Source organism: Tachypleus tridentatus, chromosome 6, assembly GCF_004210375.1.
Source record: "Tachypleus tridentatus isolate NWPU-2018 chromosome 6, ASM421037v1, whole genome shotgun sequence".
In the NCBI taxonomy this organism is placed as follows: domain Eukaryota; kingdom Metazoa; phylum Arthropoda; class Merostomata; order Xiphosura; family Limulidae; genus Tachypleus; species Tachypleus tridentatus.
Window position 1 is genome coordinate 2,483,243 of NC_134830.1, and position 20,912 is coordinate 2,504,154.

The window sequence follows — 20,912 nt, forward strand, 5'->3', positions numbered from 1 at the left end:
CAACCTATCGTCAACAGTTTTAATAACGTCATTATTTACTCACTCACTACGGTTAGTAGAACAGAGCTGTTGGAAATAACAACCTGTCGTCAACAGTTTTAATAACGTCATTATTTACTGACTGAGTACGGTAAGTAGAACAGAGCTGTTGGAAATAACAACCTATCGTAAACAGTTTTAATAACGTCATTATTTACTCACTCAGTACAGTAAGTAGAGCAGAGCTGTTGGAAATAACAACCTATGGTCAACAGTTTTAATAACGTCATTATTTACTCAATCACTACGGTAAGTAGAACAGAGCTGTTGGAAATAACAACCTATCGTCAACAGTTTTAATAACGTCATTATTTACTCACTCAGTACGGTAAGTAGAACAGAGCTGTTGGAAATAACAACCTATCGTCAACAGTTTTAATAACGTCATTATTTACTCACTCACTACGGTAAGTAGAACAGAGCTGTTGGAAATAACAACCTATCGTAAACAGTTTTAATAACGTCATTATTTACTCACTCAGTACGGTAAGTAGAACAAAGCTGTTAGAAATAACATCCTATCGTCAACAGTTTTAATAACGTCATTATTTACTGACTCGGTACGGTAAGTAGAACAGAGCTGTTGGAAATAACAACCTGTCGTCAACAGTTTTAATAACGTCATTATTTACTCACTCAGTACGGTAAGTAGAACAAAGCTGTTGGAATTAACAACCTATCGTCAACAGTTTTAATAACGTCATTATTTACTCACTCACTACGGTAAGTAGAAAAGAGCTGTTGGAAATAACTTATTGTCAACAGTTTTAATAACGTCATTATTTACTGACTGAGTACGGTAAGTAGAACAGAGCTGTTGGAAATAACAACCTATCGTAAACGGTTTTAATAACGTCATTATTTACTCACTCACTACGGTAAGTAGAACAGAGCTGTTCGAAATAACAACCTATTGTCAACAGTTTTAATAACGTCATTATTTACTCACTCACTACGGTAAGTAGAACAGAGCTTGGAAATAACAACCTATCGTCAACAGTTTTAATAACGTCATTATTTACTCACTCACTACGGTTAGTAGAACAGAGCTGTTGGAAATAACAACCTATCGTCAACAGTTTTAATAACGTCATTATTTACTGACTGAGTACGGTAAGTAGAACAGAGCTGTTGGAAATAACAACCTATCGTAAACAGTTTTAATAACGTCATTATTTACTCACTCAGTACGGTAAGTAGAACAAAGCTGTTAGAAATAACATCCTATCGTCAACAGTTTTAATAACGTCATTATTTACTGACTCGGTACGGTAAGTAGAACAGAGCTGTTGGAAATAACAACCTGTCGTCAACAGTTTTAATAACGTCATTATTTACTCACTCAGTACGGTAAGTAGAACAAAGCTGTTGGAAATAACAACCTATCGTCAACAGTTTTAATAACGTCATTATTTACTCACTCAGTACGGTAAGAAGAACAGAGCTGTTGGAAATAACAACCTATCGTCAACAGTTTTAATAACGTCATTATTTACTGACTCAATACGGTAAGTAGAACAGAGCTGTTGGAAATAACAACCTATCGTAAACAGTTTTAATAACGTCATTATTTACTCACTCAGTACAGTAAGTAGAACAGAGCTGTTGGAAATAACAACCTATCGTCAACAATTTTAATGACGTCATTATTTACTCACTCACTACGGTAAGTAGAACAGAGCTGTTGAAATAACAACCTATCGTAAACAGTTTTAATAACGTCATTATTTACTCACTCAGTACGGTAAGTAGAACAAAGCTGTTGGAAATAACAACCTATCGTAAACGGTTTTAATAACGTCATTATTTACTCACTCAGTACGGTAAGTAGAACAGAGCTGTTGGAAATAACAACCTATTGTCAACAGTTTTAATAACGTCATTATTTACTGACTCAATACGGTAAGTAGAACAGAGCTGTTGGAAATAACAACCTATTGTAAACAGTTTTAATATTGTTATTTACTGACTCAATACGGTACGTAGAACAGAACTGTTTGAAATAACAACCTATCGTAAACAGTTTTAATGACGTCATTATTTACTGACTCAATACAGTAATAAGGATGAGGGTCCCAATAAATTAAGTTAACCAAATGTAATATTTTATATCAGTCTTGAACAATCAAAATACTGGTCTTGAAGGAACTTTTACTGTTTTCATAATTTAAAACAAACGTCTAATATCACGCCATATTGGTTCATGGATTACTTTATCAGAGACTTCCCATTACAGTAAATGAACGTTTTTCTTCGTATGAGAAACCTTTATACTTACAAATACTGGCGGGAATACAACCTTCTTCGTTGTCAAGGGACACTAAATAACGAGTGTTGACAAGGGACACTAAATAATGAATATTGATTATACTTCTGTAAATTATGAATTGACCCTTTTCAGTACCAAAGGATAGAAACTGGAGATAACCAGAGCATGTGTGTTTTGATAACTTCTGATGTTAGAAATTAACAACGTTCACTAAAATAATTTCTGGAGTCAAGCGTGTGCTTCTTACAAATCATGCAATTGAGTCGCCTTGTCCCACTTTTAATCTGTGATATTAAGGTAGAGAAATAAGAAGATATTACTAGTATTAAAACACTTGAACGTATAAAGACACTTTCTGTACTCATTACAATGTTCATTTTTGTTTGTTTTTGAATTTCGCGCAAAGCTACTCGAGGGCTATCCGCGCTAGTTCATTCTTAGTTTCGCTCTAACTAGGTAGGTTGCTTTAAACTCTTAACCGTAGACTTCGTAAAACTATTTCGCAGCTCTCCAAGTAGAAGTTACTGCAGTAATATATTTATAACAAAGAAAGCCTTGACCACAATGCCCTAGGTCATCTGTGAGGTTCTGTCGCTGCTAGCAATATATTTGGCGATTAGCAAAGTAATACATAAAACCTTCTGGTATTAAATAACACGCTGACAATCGAGCTATTGGTTTTGATCATACTTATTAGCATAGTACAATGTCAACACTTCGAATTCACACCTCTTTACCATGAAACTGTGAAAAGGAATGCGTATAATGTTTCTACAATTATTATAAACAACATATATATCAAATTAAAGACTGCCCGCACTTAACCTAATCACGGCGTGGAATGTGTTTAACAGAAACTAAATCCATACCTATCTGGAAATTAGACACTACGAAATACAGTACAAGACTATTCACACCAACAAACAGCTCACTTTCCTATACTTAGACACTAAATTAGACACTATGAAACACAGTACAAGACTATTCATACCAACAAACAGCTCACTTTCCTAATATTAGACACTACGAAATACAGTACAAGACTATTCATACCAACAAACAGCTCACTTTCCTAGACTTAGACACTAAATTAGACACTACGAAATACAGTACAAGATTATTCATACCAACAAACAGCTCACTTTCCTATACTTAGACACTAAATTAGACACTACGAAATACAGTACAAGATTATTCATACCAACAAACAGCTCACTTTCCTATACTTAGACACTAAATTAGACACTACGAAATACAGTACAAGACTATTCATACCAACAAACAGCTCACTTTCCTATACTTAGACACTAAATTAGACACTACGAAATACAGTACAAGACTATTCATACCAACAAACAGCTCACTTTCCTATACTTAGACATTAAATTAGACACTACGAAATACAGTACAAGACTATTCATACCAACAAACAGCTCACTTTCCTATACTTAGACACTAAATTAGACACTACGAAATACAGTACAAGACTATTTATACCAACAAACAGCTCACTTTCCTATACTTAGACACTAAATTAGACACTACGAAATACAGCACAAGACCATTCATACTAACAAACAGTTCACTTTCCTATACTTAGACACTAAATTAGACACTACGAAATACAGTACAAGACTATTCATACCAACAAACAGTTCACTTTCCTATACTTAGACACTAAATTAGACACTACGAAATATAGTACAAGACTATTCATACCAACAAACAGCTCACTTTCCTATACTTAGACACTAAATTAGACACTACGAAATACAGTACAAGACCATTCATACTAACAAACAGTTCACTTTCCTATACTTAGACACTAAATTAGACACTACGAAATACAGTACAAGACTACTCATACCAACAAACAGCTCACTTTCCTGTACTTAGACACTAAATTAGACACTACGAAATACAGTACAAGACTATTCATACCAACAAACAGCTCACTTTCCTATACTTAGACACTAAATTAGACACTACGAAATACAGTACAAGACTATTCATACCAACAAACAGCTCACTTTCCTATACTTAGACACTAAATTAGACACTACGAAATACAGTACAAGACTATTCATACCAACAAACAGCTCACTTTCCTATACTTAGACACTAAATTAGACACTACGAAATACAGTACAAGACTATTCATACCAACACAGCTCACTTTCCTGTACTTAGACACTAAATTAGACACTACGAAATACAGTACAAGACTATTCATACCAACAAACAGCTCACTTTCCTGTACTTAGACACTAAATTAGACACTACGAAATACAGTACAAGACTATTCATACCAACAAACAGCTCACTTTCCTATACTTAGACACTAAATTAGACACTACGAAATACAGTACAAGACTATTCATACCAACACAGCTCACTTTCCTATACTTAGACACTAAATTAGACACTACGAAATACAGTACAAGACTATTCATACCAACAAACAGCTCACTTTCCTATACTTAGACACTAAATTAGACACTACGAAATACAGTACAAGACTATTCATACCAACACAGCTCACTTTCCTGTACTTAGACACTAAATTAGACACTATGAAATACAGTACAAGACTATTCATACCAACACAGCTCACTTTCCTGTACTTAGACACTAAATTAGACACTATGAAATACAGTACAAGACTATTCATACCAACAAACAGCTCACTTTCCTATACTTAGACACTAAATTAGACACTATGAAATACAGTACAAGACTATTCATACCAACACAGCTCACTTTCCTGTACTTAGACACTAAATTAGACACTATGAAATACAGTACAAGACTATTCATACCAACACAGCTCACTTTCCTGTACTTAGACACTAAATTAGACACTACGAAATACAGTACAAGACTATTCATACCAACAAACAGCTCACTTTCCTGTACTTAGACACTAAATTAGACACTATGAAATACAGTACAAGACTATTCATACCAACACAGCTCACTTTCCTGTACTTAGACACTAAATTAGACACTACGAAATACAGTACAAGACTATTCATACCAACAAACAGCTCACTTTCCTATACTTAGACACTAAATTAGACACTACGAAATACAGTACAAGACTATTCATACCAACAAACAGCTCACTTTCCTGTACTTAGACACTAAATTAGACACTACGAAATACAGTAGAAGACTATTCATACCAACAAACAGCTCACTTTCCTGTGCTTAGACACTAAATTAGACACTACGAAATACAGTACAAGACTATTCATACCAACACAGCTCACTTTCCTGTGCTTAGACACTAAATTAGACACTACGAAATACAGTACAAGACTATTCATACCAACAAACAGCTCACTTTCCTGTACTTAGACACTAAATTAGACACTACGAAATACAGTACAAGACTATTCATACCAACAAACAGCTCACTTTCCTGTACTTAGACACTAAATTAGACACTATGAAATACAGTACAAGACTATTCATACCAACACAGCTCACTTTCCTGTACTTAGACACTAAATTAGACACTACGAAATACAGTACAAGACTATTCATACCAACAAACAGCTCACTTTCCTGTACTTAGACACTAAATTAGACACTACGAAATACAGTACAAGACTATTCATACCAACAAACAGCTCACTTTCCTATACTTCACCACCTAACGATACCTTCACTAACAGTTGTTCTAACAAATGTTTCACCTCAAAGCGCCCCATTCATATATCGAAGCCTCAGCTCATAAGACCTCTAGTTCGACTGACCCACAAAAGGGAAATGTTTGTTAGACACAATATTACAAAGCAACCAAATCACCTCGGTAGAAAGAATACGTATTATTATTAACACGGTACCTATTGGAACGTCACCACAGTGTTCGTTATGGACAGGGCACCTATTGAACCGTCACAACAGTGTTCTTATTAACACCGGCGTTATTCAACTATTATAACAATGACATAACAGTGATGCCACTTTGTTGTAATTTTTTTAAATATTCTAATATCCTAAGTTACACTTAGAAAACCGTGTGACGTGTATTAATGTATTGAGTTTAATGTGTTCCCAGGACTGGACAACTTAAACTTTCATGATAAATACATTTAGTAAGATATATGAAACCGTAGAAATACTTTAATGAACGAAGCAGTGAAAGTTAAGACACACAGTTTAAGAGTTGTACCTAATTTAGAGCTCCAGGTTCGAATTCTTTCGTATCTGAATTTGGATCATTGAACAATAAATTTGAGTTAAGCTTTTTATTTGATCAACTTAAGTACCGTCACCAAACGAGTTTAACAAATAATTTATTTGTTTGTTGTTTAATTGTCATGACAACAGGAACAATATTCACATATTTCTTATAGTACAAACCCCTTGGCAACAATCCAGGAAAACTACAGAGTTTCAAACAACACTTATTAGTTGTTTTATGAATTACGAAGAAATACGTACAAGAAATATTTATTGAAAATCATAGGAATGAGGACCATATCACATAGAGTAATAACTCCATACATGCGACGAAACAAACGTGGTTTCCGTTTATAATACGTTACCTTATAGGAATGAGGACCATATCACATAGAGTAATAACTCCATACATGCGACGAAACAAACGTGGTTTCCGTTTATAATACGTTATTTTATAGTTTCTAGCACCATGACTCAGCAGTGCCATCGTACAACTTTAAAAAACAAGATAAAATGGAAAATATTGTCGTTTCGAGATAATACACATCTGGTTTGAGCAAGCATATAAACATTGTGTTTATCACAGAATCCAGTAAGTGACATAAGACCTGTGTTTTATCACAGAATCCAGTAAGTGACATAAGACCTGTGTGTTTATCACAGAATCCAGTAAGTGACATAAGACCTGTGTGTTTATCACAGAATCCAGTAAGTGACATAAGACCTGTGTGTTTATCACAGAATCCAGTAAGTGACATAAGACCTGTGTGTTTACCACAGAATCCAGTAAGTGACATAAGACCTGTGTGTTTACCACAGAATCCAGTAAGTGACATAAGACCTGTGTGTTTATCACAGAATCCAGTAAGTGACATAAGACCTGTGTGTTTATCACAGAATCCAGTAAGTGACATAAGACCTGTGTGTTTATCACAGAATCCAGTAAGTGACATAAGACCTGTGTGTTTATCACAGAATCCAGTAAGTGACATAAGACCTGTGTGTTTATCACAGAATCCAGTAAGTGACATAAGACCTGTGTGTTTATCACAGAATCCAGTAAGTGACATAAGACCTGTGTGTTTATCACAGAATCCAGTAAGTGACATAAGACCTGTGTGTTTATCACAGAATCCAGTAAGTGACATAAGACCTGTGTGTTTATCACAGAATCCAGTAAGTGACATAAGACCTGTGTGTTTATCACAGAATCCAGTAAGTGACATAAGACCTGTGTGTTTATCACAGAATCCAGTAAGTGACATAAGACCTGTGTGTTTATCACAGAATCCAGTAAGTGACATAAGACCTGTGTGTTTATCACAGAATCTAGTAAGTGACATAAGACCTGTGTGTTTATCACAGAATCTAGTAAGTGACATAAGACCTGTGTGTTTATCACAGAATCTAGTAAGTGACATAAGACCTGTGTGTTTATCACAGAATCTAGTAAGTGACATAAGACCTGTGTGCTTATCACAGAATCTAGTAAGTGACATAAGACCTGTGTGCTTATCACAGAATCTAGTAAGTGACATAAGACCTGTGTGCTTATCACAGAATCTAGTAAGTGACATAAGACCTGTGTGCTTATCACAGAATCTAGTAAGTGACATAAGACCTGTGTGTTTATCACAGAATCTAGTAAGTGACATAAGACCTGTGTGTTTATCACAGAATCTAGTAAGTGACATAAGACCTGTGTGTTTATCACAGAATCTAGTAACTGACATAAGACCTGTGTGTTTATCACAGAATCTAGTAACTGACATAAGACCTGTGTGTTTATCACAGAATCTAGTAACTGACATAAGACCTGTGTGTTTATCACAGAATCTAGTAACTGACATAAGACCTGTGTGTTTATCACAGAATCTAGTAAGTGACATAAGACCTGTGTGTTTATCACAGAATCTAGTAAGTGACATAAGACCTGTGTGTTTATCACAGAATCTAGTAAGTGACATAAGACCTGTGTTTATCACAGAATCTAGTAAGTGACATAAGACCTGTGTTTATCACAGAATCTAGTAAGTGACATAAGACCTGTGTGTTTATCACAGAATCTAGTAAGTGACATAAGACCTGTGTGTTTATCACAGAATCTAGTAACTGACATAAGACCTGTGTGTTTATCACAGAATCTAGTAACTGACATAAGACCTGTGTGTTTATCACAGAATCTAGTAAGTGACATAAGATCTGTGTGTTTATCACAGAATCTAGTAAGTGACATAAGACCTGTGTGTTTATCACAGAATCTAGTAAGTGACATAAGACCTGTGTGTTTATCACAGAATCTAGTAAGTGACATAAGACCTGTGTGTTTATCACAGAATCTAGTAAGTGACATAAGACCTGTGTGTTTATCACAGAATCTAGTAAGTGACATAAGACCTGTGTGTTTATCACAGAATCTAGTAAGTGACATAAGACCTGTGTGTTTATCACAGAATCTAGTAAGTGACATAAGACCTGTGTGTTTATCACAGAATCTAGTAACTGACATAAGACCTGTGTGTTTATTACAGAATCTAGTAACTAACATAAGACTGGTGTGCTTTCTGTGTGGATTACTTGAAATATTGTAATTTTTTATCTTGTATTAAAGAGTCACAACTCAGAATATTTAGTCATTAAAAACTTTAAAAGATAGCTTGTTATAGTCCATATTTTAATTATTCATTACTTTACTTGTTTAAGCCTAAACCAGGAATACGAATGTTATTATAAATATCGTTTATCTTATGACCACAATGTTAATTAAATGAGAATTTAAACATGAACTGGAACATCATTAACACGTGAGAATTTATTGAAAGTAAATATATAATGTTTATACTAGTTACAACAGTACTTCTGTCCAGGTGTTTCATCTATCCAGCTTGAACACCGTTCATCTGAATGGCTACGTACACATTTTGATGCGATACACGATACGATCATCTCAAGTTTCCTGAAACTGTACGTTTTGTGCAGAGGAAATGTTCCCAATTGTGTTCATATCTTTACTAGGATAGAATACAATCATTACTTGGAGGCGGATATATTTAAGAGACAAGCAGTCTTCCAATATTTACTGAAGTCAACATTTTATGTTTATAGTGAAAATACAGAGTTGTGAGGAAGTTATAAAGTCCGCACAAGGAACTGTTTATGTCGTCAAGTAAAGGTAAACCAATAGAATCTTCGATGACAATTACGTATAACAAATGTCTACAATTTTGATACACAACATTACTTTAAAGCTTCCACTTACAACAAACCCGAAACTAATTATTTTCTAAATTAATGTTTTTGTTTTAGTCTTAATATCTCAAAATAATTTATGGATTCTAAAACGATCACCCTTCAATGGCACAGCGTAGGTCCGACATTCGATACCCATAGTGGACACAGTAAATAGCCTTTGGGTAGCTTTGCGCTTAAAAACACAAGCTACTAATTCTAAAATATGTTCTAAAATAGAGTTGCTAGTTTCGTTTTAGCCAATAGATGGCTCTGGTATGTAAAACAATGCTTCACAATGAAAATTGGTCGTTGTGCACCAGTGAACTAATTATTTACTTTCAGATAATTGAGTGTCAGACAAATTAATAACAATAAAACAATAGCTGTTACTTAACAATAATATTTGCTTGTTCCAATGTCGCGAATTTGACATTATCAATACGACTTTATATTCTGCATTTACTTTTGAATTGTATATACGTAAAACGGCTGGTTTGGGTTGAGAACATTTTTTTTTATGTAAAGGAACGAACAACGTTTCGACCTTCTTCGGTCATCGTCAGGTGCAACCCAAACTAACCGTTTTAGATATATATTTTCTCTGGATTTTCTGGTTTTCACCGATTATTACTTTCGAATTGTGTTTTAGGTACGATTTTACCCTGTGGATTAGAGTAAGAAATCTAAATCTTACCCTAGTGTTAAAGCTAATATATATATAAAACAGTTATAAATAATAGTAGCACCGATTTATTCTTACGACAAAAAGTCTAGCTTCATAGAAAAATCAAATTAAACAATCCGTGACGACGAGAAACCCACTTGAAGTAAAAATGGGTCTCAGAATGGCTGTGGAACTTAGCAAAGTAGTCAGTAATGAATTATCCTGAAAATTGTGATTTAACAGTTGATTGAAACATGTCTGTAGGAAGAAAGACAACTGGGTGTTTTATTAGTCGAATTACACCAAAAACTACTCAAGGGTATTTGTTCTGACTTCACCCACAGAGGCACAACGGTATATCTGCAACCTACGTTTTAAACAAGTTTTGATACCAGTGGTAGACAAGCACAGGACGTACGTGCGTTGTTTTTACGTTTATCTTTATAAAAACAAACGAACCGTCCCGAATTTAGAAGTAATAGAGAAGCGAAAAGACAACTAGTCAACTCTTTGATGTTATTTTACTAACAATAAGTGGGATTAACTGTCCCGTTACAAAGACTATGGTTCACAGTTCAAAGATGTCCAGTGACCTGACTTAAGCCCGACAAGTCGATTGCGAGGTGGTATTCCTTGGGACATGGTTAATGTAGTTTAAACATCAACTACCAACCATTAAGACTATAAATAGTGGTATGATTTGGGACACAGCTTGTAGTACTGTGTTATTATCTAATTGTACTTCACACAGCTTGTGGTAGTGTAGGATATACGGAATATCGAGTCACATGAAACTAAACAGGTCGATTACAGAAATAAGTACGTGTGACAAGTTGGAAGTCACGTTTTGTCACGCTATCAACCATCCCAACAAGCTATCCTAACATCAACCTTGCGACCCTATCAACCATCCCAACAAGCTATCCTAACATCAACCTTGCGACCCTATCAACCATCCCAACAAGCTATCCTAACATCAACCTTGCGACCCTATCAACCATCCCAACAAGCTATCCTAACATCAACCTTGCGACCCTATCAACCATTCCAACAAGCTATCCTAACATCAACCTTGCGACCCTATCAACCATTCCAACAAACTATCCTAACATCAACCTTGCGACCCTATCAACCATCCCAACAAGCTTTCCTAACATCAACCTTGCGACCCTATCAACCATCCCAACAAGCTTTCCTAACATCAACCTCTTGTAAAGGTAAATAAAGAAACGATAACAATAAACCACGATGTTAAGTACTAATTATCAGATATCTAATAGTGTCTTATTCCAATCATCCAAGTAAAAGTTAGATGTTTCTTTACAACAATAAACCACGATGTTAAGTACTAATTATCAGATATCTAATAGTGTCTTATTCCAATCATCCAAGTAAAAGTTAGATGTTTCTTTACAACAATAAACCACGATGTTAAGTACTAATTATCAGATATCTAATAGTGTCTTATTCCAATCATCCAAGTAAAAGTTAGATGTTTCTTTACAACAATAAACCACGATGTTAAGTACTAATTATCAGATATCTAATAGTGTCTTATTCCAATCATCCAAGTAAAAGTTAGATGTTTTTTTACAACGATACCCTACATGGTGGTTTATTTCAGAAATACAAGGAAAGCTGCCATAACACTTGGACACCCTAATCAGTAACCTGAACAGATTTAGCTTTCAGTTTAGAATCGGGTTTGATTTTAAACAGAGTGAATTACATTTTTATAACGTTGTGGTGAAGATCAGGTTGTATAATGCCTGAAATTTTATATAACAACTGATGTAAAGAGGTCGGGTCGACATTGAAAACAAGCTACAAGTATCCAATACTTATTAGGAAACAAAGTATTTCATGGAAGTGAAACAGATGAGTCTAATTAGTTAATCCTATAGACGTGTTGGAAGAGCGAGATAACTGATCTTCCAGACTACCAAAAAACAGACCACTAATATGCCAAAAAAATCAGAGATTAGAAGTTCAAAATAAATCAAAATACACGTGCTGAGGACGACGCACGAACGATGTAGGTGATGTTACACACAGAAGTTTGTAGAAGATACTGATGGAGTGTAGGTAACAGACCCATCATAGTTTTGTTTGTTTTTGTTTTGGAATTTCGCACAAAGCTACTCGAAGGCTATCTGTGCTAGCCGTCCCTAATTTAGCAGTGTAAGACTAGAGGGAAGGCAGCTAGTCATCACCACCCACCGCCAACTCTTGGGCTACTCTTTTACCAACGAATAGTGGGATTGACCTTAACATTATACACCCCCACGACTGGGAGGGCAAGCATGTTTGGCGCGACGCGAACCCGCGACCCTCGGATTACGAGTCGCACGCCTTACGCGCTAGGCCATGCCAGGCCCAGACCCATCACAGAAGCACAGACAGGTTCGCGATATTTAGAAATAAGCCAGAACCACTAATACCGCATACAACAAAACCCATCTACACAATGAAACCTGTCTCAGAGTAACACGGTGTTAATTTAAAAAGTGTAACCTGACTTATAAATGTACCATTGATTTTAACCTCTAGCTAGCACTTGGTTTAAATTATTAACGTCTATAAGAACAACAATCAGGAATCCTCGACCAGTGACTATCTACAACTATCCTTCCTACCACTAAATAGTACCTTAATTTCGCAAATAACACAAGTTCACGAGTTGACTAGGCCTAACTTAGTTAGACGTCTTATTCCGGTTGTTTTGCACTAACATACAACCCTCTGTAAACGTTTCAATTTTCCATTTAATTACAGAATTTTGCCAAGAATAACGTACCACTGTCAAAAAGTCTAGAACATACACAATGAAAGATATTTCACGGGGATGGTGGTACGGCGAGCGTGTGTTCCAGTTCAATCGACAAACGGGTTTACTGAATAACGAGATGAAATTATTATACCACTTCTGATTATCGCATCAACAAAGTAGACATGAAAAATACAAGCGAAACGTTTTAGAATTCATGTTGGACATACCACAGAAAAACTGAACGTTTAAGGAAAGTTGTATGTTAACTGTTGACATAAGGCCTACCCTTCTACACTATGTGACAAAGATAAAATTAAAACACTGGGGAAACGGTTTGAAATTCTGTGAAAAGAAATTTCATTTCATAAAAAATTACATGCATTTCTCACTCGTACTAAATACACACTTGTACATGCATTTCTCACTCGTACTAAATACACACTTGTACATGTATTTCTCACTCGTACTAAATACACACTTGTACATGTATTTCTCACTCGTACTAAATACACACTTGTACATGTATTTCTCACTCGTACTAAATACATACTTGTTGGAAAAGTAAATCAACTTGGAAATTTAATCGTTTTTAGGCTTAAATATAAAAACAATTATTTTAAACCATCTGTTTCTTATTAAATGTAATTTTTAATGAATGACACAAAGTTACGCGAGTACACCGAATAATGAGTCACACAAGTGCATGTGTATCATGTGTTACTAAGTCAGGTTTTTGTCTGTCACCGACATTAACTAGTTTACAAAGTTCCAACGTGATAAAACAAACATTTTAAAGTGGCAAAAATACAATTAAAACAGCTCCTAATATAACTAATGACTTCATTTTGTGACGTGTCCTTTCCATATCCAGTCACGAGAAAAACAACAGCTTTGTTTTTGAATTTTACACAAAGCTACACGAGGAATATCTGCGGTAGCCGTTTTTAATTTAGCAGTGATAGACTAGAGGGAAGGTAGCTAGTCAACCACCAACAGGTTTTGGACTACTATTTTTACCAACGAATAGTGGGATTCACCGTCACGTTATTACGCCCCCACGGCTGAAATGACGAGCATGTTTGATGAGACGGAGATTAGAACCCGCAGTCTCTCGGTTTAGAATCCAGCGCCTTAACCACCTGTCTATGCCAGGCCGACAAACAACTGAACCTATAACCAGGGTAACCTTTGATATTGTAGATTTCGAAATACATTTGCAATTGTCCCAAAACTCCGGCTTTCTAATTTGTCACACTGTATCCGATTTTACTAAGTTACATAATTAATATAAGACACATAAAGAAATAATAGTACAGAAAAACAAAACCGAAATACATTTAAAATTAGTCCAAAATTACGGATCTAGATATAATTTTAGTATGTTTTAATGATGCAAAAACAAACACCCCGTGAATATTATGTCTCCGCAGACAAACTGGTTTTTTATTTTCTTTCCCAAATAGTTTTCAGTCTATTCCAATTCATTCATTTATTGACGGACTGACTTGACATGTGTTAGGGTTATACCTTGATCAAAGTACAACCAGACACCTCTCGGTTTTTTGTTTTAGACCTTTTAAAGCATTTTATAGGGTCAAAGGTCAACAAATGTATATTTTGGGCTCCAGTGTGGTCACATTCACAGCAATCATGGTGAAAATTATAAACTGAAATACAAAAGACAAGTTAGAATTTCTCATACTGAGTCTTTGGGTGGGGGGTGAATACAGAGCTCACAAAAAACAATTTGGGGTTGGTTAATTAGTTAAACATATTGTAACCAATCTACATTTGTTACAAAGACATTTCTACACATTAGTAAACAAAAATAATGAAACTTCCCATTTTAGTAATTATACAAAATGCTACAAAACACAGCTGTGAACTTTTAGTTTTCCACCGTATTACATTTGATAAAAACACACCTGATTCCTTGCAGGTCACAAACAATGATAGAGAGTTTTTAATTTCTCAGATTTTCACGATTTTCCTGATGTAAAGATCGACCATGTCAGTATTTTGAATGCTGACTAAAGATTTTTTTCCGTAAGTTATAAACGGTGTGTATGTTGTTTAAACTTAATTATCTGTGATCAACATTCTCAACTATAATTTTTAACACTGTGCAAAATTTAAGACGATAACTATATAGTTTAAAACTGACTGAACAAAATATTGTCTATTAACTTAGTAGAATTATATATACTTCGACATAAAACGCGTATTGCGTGGAGAGTACACTGGTGAAATAAATGTACCCTAAATTAGGCTTAAACAAAATACTAGCTAAAATGTAAAAAAGACAACTACAACAAAAACACGTATTATAGTATCACATTAGGCTAAAAGAATAACTTACACATAATATAAATTTTCTTTATTAGTTAGGAGATTTTTAAACACAAAATTGATGCATCTAATTAATATTACTTCTAAACACTTTACCTTTCTTATATTAGAAATGATACAAGCTGTCACTGATGCATTACATACTCTGGAATTCACAGACAGTCTGTTACACAACGTCATTATTTCATAAGTGACAGTAATCACACTTACCATGGTAAAACGTAAACTATAACAACAAAACAGAATAACATAAAAACAAACGACAGATAAACAAGTTGAACGGTGTTCACAGACTTAGTTTTTCCTCATTATTACAATTAAACTCCAACATAAAGAGAATGTAATGTTTTCACTAACGATACCACATCAACATTTAAAGGGTGGATTTTAACGAAAATACTCAATTCAAGAACAAATCATGCTTACGCTTCTTCCGTAATAGAATATAGGAGTAAGGCTCCGGCAGTGGTACAGCTCCGCTACAATAAGAATAGTTTTCGAATTTCGTTCATGAAAACGTGTATAATCACACATCTCAGTAAAACAAAGTTGGTGTTCCACATGATGTTACAGTTTATTTGTTGTTACACTGTCCCCTTGGATGTAACATTATTTTAAATGTTACCGAGATAAATTTCACACAAAGCTACCCGAGTGCTATCTGCGCTAGCCATCCCTAATTTAGCAATGGAAGACTAGAGAAAAGGCAACTAGTCATCATCAACCACCGCCAATTCTTGGGCTACTCTTTTACCAACGAATAGTAGGATTGACCGTATATTATAACGCCCTCATGCTTGTTTGGTGGGACGGGGATTCAAACCCGCCATCCTCAGATTACGAGTCGAGCACCCTAACCACATGGCAATGCCATGCCAAGGAATAAAGTTTTGGTATTTTTTAACCTGAACGGTACACACAAAATCAACTAATTCAGAGATCTTAAAGAGTATTAGGCATAGCCATTTCTAATTTAGAACTGCTAACCAAAGTTAAATCAACAGCAGCAACCGTCTACGTGATTGCGTACAATTAAATGGCAAGATTGTCACACTTATAACACTCCATAGGTGAAAGTGTCGAGTGGGAACTAAAACCTTTCCAGCAACAGCCTAACACTAACCACTAACCCTAATAACTTATCTATCCTTCTAACATCAGGAACAATATATATATATATAACTGTTTCTCCGACATAATATAAAAATACTCTTAAATTTATGACAAAGAAGTACCAGAGGGTTAGCTGAGTAAATTACAAACATATCTTACAAATATTAATTTGAAACTTAATAAAAAACACTAGACTTTTTATTCTAATCACATTAAAAATATTACTTACATTACAATTATATTAAATTTTTTATAATATAATTCTGCAGGATGCGATAAGCTTGCTTTTACTTGAATTACTTTACAAATCTTAAAAAGTTGACTTCGCTCAACATTTTACTTATGAACATAGTTTAGACACTTATGAAAATTGATTTAATTTATAGCAACAGTAAATAATACATTATTATTACAAATCTCTCTACACATTTATAATACGAATTTTATGTTTTCAGCTACCTATATAAGTGGAAATGTAGAGAAAATTACATTATAATACGGGTTTGTATTCTCAGCTAAACAGATAGGTAGAAATGTATAGAAAAAAATTAATTTGCAGTTAGATATTTAAAACGTCACGGTTTAAACCTCAAAATCTGTCGAAGCATCAGAAACTTCTAGGCTTAAAATACGTGATTTAAAAAAATCACGTTAGCTGCTCACGCCCACTTCTTTAATTTGACCATTTTAGAATGTGGAGAAACATGTAGGATAAAGTTTTTCTTTAAACAATGTATTATTCGAAGAGTAGTGTGATAAGCAAACCAGTTCCAATGTTGGTGCAAACAGTCTTTGTAAAGTTAAAAACATAGATATACAAATATATAGCGTTACACTTTGACGCTTGTATGTTGTCTTGTATGAATTTCCTTCCTTTTTTTAAATTATATATCACTTAATTGCTACGAGCATGTCCAGAACAAATTATACAAGTACCAATAATAAAACGTACCAGTATTTGAAAATAAATAAAGAGTTGCTATGTAAATAGGTGGAAAACCCCGAAGTTCATCCGGCCTCGGATAACGTCTACCAAACAATGTCTCGTTATGTTAAAGAAATATGTAGGAATGAGTGTATCCACATGTTAACCATCAACCACTTTTGTTTTTATAGTAGCATCAGTCCTACTAGAAATACAAGTGATACGGATGGCATCTGTAAGTAACTCAGTAAACAAAGATGGCTAAAGTTTCTATGCTTCCATGACAACGTGCTTCAGCTTCAAGACATACAATACGGACATGACCCCCACTACCAAGGCGGTGACCCATTTTAAAATGAACCAACAAAATTATTCTTGATCGACTGGTGACGCCACCGCCAGCTGACGAACAAACTAATTGGTGTGTACCATAAAGGCCGGTATAAATTTAGGTTCAAATATGGCATTTTTAGTAGACCTGATACTGGTCTTTACCAAAACTTCGACCAGGAAGAAGAAGGTGGTGGGGTAAAACAGCTGAAACTTCCCTAAGGATAACGTTCCCTAACGAGTTACACACGTAAAACAAAACAAGGAAACGGAAGGTGGTGGGGTAAAACAGCTGAAACTTCCCTAAGGATAACGTTCCCTAACGAGTTACACACGTAAAACAAAACAAGGAAACGGAAGGTGGTGGGGTAAAACAGCTGAAACTTCCCTAAGGATAACGTTCCCTAACGAGTTACACACGTAAAACAAAACAAGGAAACGGGTTTAAACCTCTGAACCAGTTTCTCAACCAACGGCCCATCACAATGCGGGGATTTAAAATAACTGACAAGATGTATTCCTACTCAGTAAAGATTTTAGTTACCCACGACAGTTTAGAGGGAGAAATGGTGGGGTTCGTGGTATCTGAGAGGTTGAGATGCACTGGTCTGAAGTTAATATCGAATATGGAAGTGTTAAACTCGAGTCAGAGCCACCCCAACCAGAAGATATTAATAGTGAAGCAGTACGTTCATTTCACACGTTGTCTAAATATCATTTCAACACCAAATATTTGAACATGTTCATTCAGTAACTTGTTTTACCGTCCGAGGTTAACAAGGAGATTGCTGATGTCCGCAGTTACAGTACCGCCCAAGTTTCTCTTTAAATACAACACACTGCCTAGTTAAATTTTAATTATTTTAACATAGCTTATAGTAATGTTGCTTATAATTAGAGTTAGGCTTAGCATTGCAAGTAAAACAATAGTCTTATATACTGTTTGACGTCGGTAACATTTATATCGACGAGGTGAAAATAACTGCGAGAGCATATAACATTTGACATGGCAAACACCACCAAGTAGGCCTACCTGAAGTAGGATATTTCATATGCCATAATATACCAGCTGTTTCACAAATTATACACGAAGAAAAACTCAAGACGCCATACGCCAATATTACCAGCTACTTTACCACTCATACAACACTACATCCGCTAATAAAACACCTTAATATTATTTTCCACCCATTTTTCAATGTTAACTGTCGCTACACCCCTTTCCTCTCTATTTTAAGCAGTCATAGTATAGCGATTCTCTGGACAAGAATAAATGACGCAGTGAGATGTGTGAATACTATATAGGTATCTCACTTTTTCGTTTAAAACAAATATCAGAGCACAATTCAAAATTAAACAAATAAATAAACATACGTATCAAGCGAACAATTCGTAATTAAAGAAAAACTACTGACAGCCAATGGAAAACTTCAATGTATGTTCCTAATATGGAGATCAAATTCGACGTTTAACACAAGTGTACGCTGCTACAAGCAGTTACGATGAGATATTTGTTAACATCCAATAAACCTCTCATTTGTACGATATTTTAAATCTATACTATCGTGTTTCCGATGAGGAGGCGTGGCTTTTCTCGAAAGCTTTGGAAAAGACTGACGTGATACAAACAGTGAGTTAGACAAAAGTAGATAACCGATTCAGCTTTAACAAATAAATGTTGAATCTGAATTATCGAGATATTTAAATGACTGAAATTTGAATTTAACTCAGTTGAGTTTTCAAAACTGTGCTTGCGACAGACAATCCACGTGAAATACCGGAATAGGAAGTCAGTTGTACTAGTGTATAGTGTCAAGTTAGGCCTGACGGTGAATATTCACTTATTAAGCTAATTTGTAGAACTTAAGTTACAACTTACAAGTTTCGATAACATTAAGTGAACGTTACTCTTTTTAACGAATAATTAAAAATAATTGCACCCTACGATTCAAACCGTTACAGTAATTATTTCAGAACCTTATTCTCACTGTGACATGCCAGTCCCCAGATAAAAACAAACTGTACTTAATAAACACTGAATTATATTTGACATTTATAAGGTTTAGTTCTAACAGCCCCGTATAAAACTTTCCCTTGATTTATACCCAGTCCTAATTATATTATTCCAAAATGTTACCTTTACAGTAAGCCCAAGAAACATTAATACAGGAAGTGAAAGAAGAATACGTTATGATAGGTTTAGTTATTTGCAAATACGATAAAATACAAGTCTACATTCAGCTACACGGAAAACTTCAGGGAAAGCATAACTAATTTGAGACTTTATTACAGCCCCACCTACACAATTTATACTAAATGTTTTGCGGTTGAACATTTAACAGTTTACCGGTAGTAACTGTTTACAAGCATGACAGAAAGAGAATGTATCAAATTAAAACAACAGTTTTTTGTTTTTTTAAATATAACATACCGGAAGATATGCTCTAAATCTAGTAGGAATAAACATACCATACAGAAATAGCTGTTCTGGTTACTGTCGCTTAGACCTCAACTTTCAACTTGCTGATACGTCTACAGAAATGTTTGGTTATTGTTGTCAGATCACAAAAAAGACTGTACAGGCATGTTAGGGTATGTGATACGTGTTGCCACGGTGATGATGTTGCAGACACGTGCATCACACACCGGCCGATAACAAAGTGTACAAAACACCAAGAAAGTGGTAGTAAACAATACGACGTTCACTTTACTGCTAGTGACGTGAGAAACAGAACTGGCGACCTGCCAAGTTCCACTACGACTACGTTCAACTTTAGGCCTGCGAATAATTATTCCTTCAGCGCCTCCTCCCGTGAACAAAAAGAAGAAAGAATAGGCCTCGTTTAAGTTACACGTGTACACGTATCATGGGGGCGTTACAGTGTAGGAGACGGTGTCATATCTAAGTTTCTTCCACACCCATATGGAAACACGCTAGAAACTAATTCGTTATTTAAATACTTTCTAATACTTTGATTTAAGCCAAAAACTATACTTTTGTAACAAAACACAAAATGAAGATATTTGTAAT

At 35.0% G+C, this 20,912-nt stretch overlaps 1 long non-coding RNA gene across 1 annotated transcript; it reads right to left on the minus strand.

The window, feature by feature from the left end:
- Positions 1–9,296: 9,296 nt before the first annotated feature.
- On the minus strand, positions 9,297–20,709 carry LOC143251834 (uncharacterized). The gene is made up of 3 exons (XR_013028661.1): positions 20,351–20,709; positions 15,940–15,992; positions 9,297–9,510 (listed from the first exon to the last, which is right to left on the minus strand). It is a non-coding gene; the product is annotated as an uncharacterized LOC143251834 (long non-coding RNA).
- Positions 20,710–20,912: the final 203 nt, after the last annotated feature.